The sequence below is a fragment of the Haemaphysalis longicornis genome, unplaced genomic scaffold (genome assembly GCF_048455015.1).
Source record: "Haemaphysalis longicornis isolate Haplotype H1 unplaced genomic scaffold, Haemaphysalis longicornis Haplotype H1 scaffold_9, whole genome shotgun sequence".
NCBI lineage: Eukaryota > Metazoa > Arthropoda > Arachnida > Ixodida > Ixodidae > Haemaphysalis > Haemaphysalis longicornis.
The window spans coordinates 159,543,240-159,548,405 of NW_027526460.1; positions in this window are offsets into that span (position 1 = coordinate 159,543,240).

The window sequence follows — 5,166 nt, forward strand, 5'->3', positions numbered from 1 at the left end:
TGTGATACTGTCTGTGTTTTTCTCGACTTCGCCAAGGCGTTTGATTCTGTCCCTCATGATTTATTTATTCTGAAACTCAGTATTCTAAACATAGATGGCAATGCACTTTTTTGGATCGAAATTTTCCTTTTTTCAACCGCACGCAATACGTCATTGCTAATGGTTTTTCATCCGCATCATCTCCTGTCTCTTCCGGTGTGCCGCAAGGGTCAGTCCTGGGGCCAGTTCTCTTTCTCGTTTATGGGTTTTTTTTTTTCACGGTAATAAAAATTACTGATAGTTCAATGAAGACAAAATATAAAAAAAATCATCAAGCTTAGGGGCTGCTTGAGGCAAAGTAATACGATCGTTCCTGCTCCGTCCCTACCATAACAAACATATTTCTGGATGCATGACTAGCGCTCCCATCGCCTTCCTGTGTCTGAGCAAGTAACATTAAAAACGGTGGAACCAAGTCTTGAAGACGCGTACATGAGAGAGAGCTGGACAACACACGCGCTGGGACTAGAAGAAGTTTAATGAATAAAATTTCGAAGTTAAAACAAGGTGAAGACATGCGCCGTAAAAACTAAAGTAAAAGGACAAGCTGATGACGCAAGCGTATAGCCCAGGAGGGCGTCCAGCGGTTGATCTGGAGAATAAATAAAATGAAAGGAAATGAAAAGAAAATGAAATATCCGCTCTTTTTTAAATATCTGGCTTCCTTGCCTGATGTTAGGGCGTGCTCACGCAGTGATCAAAACCGTGCTTTCGCATTCGATAAGTTTCAATCAGCTCCCTCTCGCACTTTGTGCCTTCCCTACCAATTATTTCAGTTTGGACGAAGAGGGGGTTGCATCCACAACCTCGGCAATGGGCAGGCAAGTTTCCCCTCTACCTTAGGTGACCGAAGTTTCATGTTCTTTTAGACGAACATTCAGAGAGCGTCCTCCTTGTACTATATACACTTTAGCGCATTTCAACGGAACGCGTTAAATAATATTTGTCGTGCACTTCGGGAATTTAGTGGCATGGCAGGTTGTACACGGGTTCTGTTGTTTGCGCTTTTCAATTTTGCGACAAAGGCTTGCAGCTTCCACGCTGCTGAAAACACTACGTTTACCCAATGTCCGGTGGCCATTTTTTTAATATTGTGCGAGATCTTGTTAGTGTACGGGATTACTTCCACTTTCGTACGGTCCTCGAAAGCACGTGCCTGTACCCTCCCGCCCGATTGTTTTTTTTGTTGTTTAACTTTGTTTCAGCTACCGATTTTAAACAGTATCAGGGAAGCCAGTTGCCTTACAACACCAAACTTTTTCGCCAAAACTTTGTTCCATTGAATGGTGACAGCTTTTCCAAAGCGCATTGCTAAAACACAGTGATGCTATGCCCCGCTTGGCTGACTGTGAATGGGATGACTGGAATGGTAAAAGCCGTTCCTTTGTGTAGCACAAGGTCACGGCTTTGATTCCCGTCCACCGCAGCCGCAAATACGCTTCCGCACTGCATGCTTTGCCCCTACCCATGTTTCACCTTAGTGGAGATGGCCCGAAATCTTCTTAGCCCGTGATCAAGCTGTTATAGTGTGCGGGAGTGTGAACTGTAAATATCATACCATGCAAAGAGCGCGCGAAATTTTTTGGAGTGTTTGGCTTGTCCAACGTAATTTTTTTTACTTCGTGGTTTTTAAGCACTGCAAGCTGTAGCTTTCAAATTCATCAGCTCCTTTTTGGGTTTGAGATAACCTCTGCGATAAACAGCATTTCTTACTGTCCTCTACAATTGTCTGCGTAATTATTAGCACCAGCACAGCATTAAAACCGAATCTTTCGTCCTCTTTTACCTCTTCACTCCTTCTTATCTCCCGCTACCCCCGAGTCTATTGCAAACAATTTCAGATCACAGAGACCTGTTCTCCGAACACAACAACGCCCAGTACACATCCTCTGTCCGCTCGTCCTGGGAGTTATGTAAATAAATGTCTCGCATCTACGTTAAACTGGAGCGCGTAGAAGAAGGGGCTGGCCTGAGTTGGTTAGCCGTGGAGCCGGTGCACCAATAAACGCCCAATCGGGGACGGGCACGTAGGATGTGACTCAGGGCCATTCTGACAACCCGGGCATCTCTCCGTAATGACATTACACAGCACAGGCTCTGTATTGCCCGATGTCATTTCCTATAATTAATATAATGCCACGTGTTTTATCGTTTTGCCTACTGCTTCGAATTTCGCCGGGGGAGGGGGGGGAAGGGAATGTCAGGGGTTTCAAGCTACCACATCAATGCACACAAAACGTTGCTCTATTGGAAAGCAAAATAGGGAGCTGCGCCTCATTACAATTTCGTTTGACAGAAAACACTGCAGCCATCTCTCAGAAATTCACTCAAAAATCAGCCAGGAATTCACAATTCACCCACTGTGGCTCTGTACGACGAGACAAAACCCCCGGAACTTACTTCGAGTAGCAGTCAAAAGCAAATATTTGGTACATTGATAAGGACGTTTAACGCGCCGACGCAACACAGACGATGAGGCGCGCCGTAGCGGAGGGCTCCTGTTTAAATTGGACCACCTGGGGATCTTTATTGTGCGCCGAAATCTCGTACACACAAGCGTTTTCGCTTTTCGCCTCCATCAGAAAGACGGCTACCGCGGCCGGGAATCGAGGCAGCGTTCTTGGGCTCAGCACCACAACGCCTTAGCCACTGAGCCACCGCGGTGGGTGGATATTGGATGGGTGGTGGATGAAGAAACCGGAAGTTTCAAAAGACATAAAGCTATAAACATAAATTTGTATTGACTGGGCTTACGGTAGGGCCGTCAAAAACGTACAAAAGTCTCTAAAACCTAGTTGATCCCCTGTTTGGTTTTATGAAATGAGCGTCAGTCAAATTAATTTCTTACATTTACTAGAGCCAGCTTGCTCGTCAGATTTCGACAGAGCAAGAGATAAGGACAGCCAAGTAATTATTCCTTCCTCGCAAATACGATAAAAACAGGGCTTGTGGATTCGACACACTAGAAATAAAGGAGATACCAATTTTATGTGCTCAGGAAAATTGTATGGACCTTTGTTCTAACACGCGTGGAACTCCTTCAAAGTACGAGGCGTACTTTGGCTTCGGCGGAGAGACTCGCATTGATCGCAGGGTGTTGTTGACGCTAAAAATACACGGTGCGCATGGCATTATTTACTGTTTGCCGATACTCCATGCGCGGCTTCAAAACCGGCGCTGGTAGAAATACTTGTCGCTCGTTTGGTTTCCCTCTCCAAACCAAAATAATGCTCAAGAAATACAAACGTCCACTTCAAACGAAAACATTTCTTAAGCACTAAGGCCCTAGCGAATCTTTTTTTTCGTATTGTACAAATTGCTTGCGTCATTCCCACCGTTCGGTTCAATATGCAGTGAACATAATTCAGAGTATTCTAAAGGCGTGCTGTATTTTATATCTTAGTTTACCCGGGGACACAGTAAATTAGAATGTATTGTTTATATCTTCAACCCCGAATGTAGAGTGACCCTATGTACAAAGTTTTCTTTGTTTTCGAAGTTTTGGATACGACAAGCCCCAGAGTCACAGAAGAAGGCAATTGAACAGGTTCGTTGACTACGCCTTGAGTAGTTTCGTTGCCTACATGTTTGCGGCTTCCTCCTCTGATTTCTCCTAGATATTTAATAAATGAAGAGAAACCGTCTGCACACAAAGAAATGATCAGGCAAAAAAAGCTGGAATGTTCCGCTTTGAGACGGTTGAAGAAAAACACAGCGCTCGATACATGATTGGGCCCCCATCGAGGTACAAAATATATATTCTGGATGGTATACTAACGACAGTTCAAGAAAAAAGGCCGCCCGGGTCTACAAGCACAGCCGAAAATGCAAAGCAGGACCAGACAAAACCATCCCGCCCGTCGCCTTTATCAACAACAGCTGCAATGCCACCTGAGGCATCATCGTATAAGGTGGTCATCAAGTCCCGCGCTAACTTCGACATGTCTACAGTGCCCAGTCGGTTTATTCAAGCTGCAGTGGCCACATGCCTGAACGTCCCAGGTTTCCGTGGGTTTGCCGTGCACAAGCCCACTAATACGATTTCAGTGTGGGTTCCCTCCTTAGATTTGGCCACCAAGCTCCAGACCTTGAACAACATACAGGTCTCGCAGACAGACAGTGTACAGGTCCAGGTATACTTGGCCGCTGGAACTGACTTGAAGCGTTACGTTATATCAGGTGTAGACTATGGTGAGACACCTGAACAGCTTCGTCAGTAGCTCTCCTGCTCCACTCACGAAGTTGTTGCCATCCGGTATATGGGCACAAGTCGCACCTGTCTTGTCACCCTGCGAGGTCCGCCTTCTCCTTCAGACCGTATAGTGTACTATGGATGCATATTGCGCCCTCAGCCATTCAAGCCATCTGTTGTATACTGCTACTCGTGCTACAGGCAGGGGCACATGAAATCCTCCTGCCCTTATCCATCAAAAGAAAACCCTGAGAAGGCCACAACGTCGCAGACTTTTCGATGCGGCCTCTGCAAATCGAACGACCACGACATCACTTCCCGGAAGTGCCCTACTAAGCTGGAGGCCAACAAGAAAGGCCGCGAGCGCCCCTTGAAACGAAGTGAAAGGCATGCCGAAGCCCCAGTGCTCGAAAAGGTGCCGATTTACAACCGATACGCTGCTTTGACACCTTTAAAAGAGGACGTCCCCGCAGCAGAACCTGAGCCGCCAACAATGATGACGTACAGTGCGCCAGTCAAGATGTCACGTGCCAGACGTCGACGTTCGCCACCTGTGTAAGAGCAGTTACCAGTTCCTGATTTAGATGAAGACTCCGAAATTGAAAGCAGGCTGGATACACTGGAAATGTCGTTTCAAATCGCGTGCCATCAGCCGCAAAGGGTTCGCACAACATCCGACAGATGGCGATGAGTGTACTGGCCAGTAGGAAGACGCAGTGAAACATCCCCCTCGCGAGGGTTACGATCAAATGCAGAGCATTTCCGGGGGCGCACGACGTTAAGTAGTTTGCGTTACGTTAATGTTGTTGCACTTGTGGCAACTGCTGACGAGAGAGCGCTCGTCAGCAGTAATTTGAATGAGTCAACGATATAAGGCGCGTTCATAGCGTCCCATTCTGTGTCGGCTATGTGGCGCAGTGGGTAGAGCACCATGT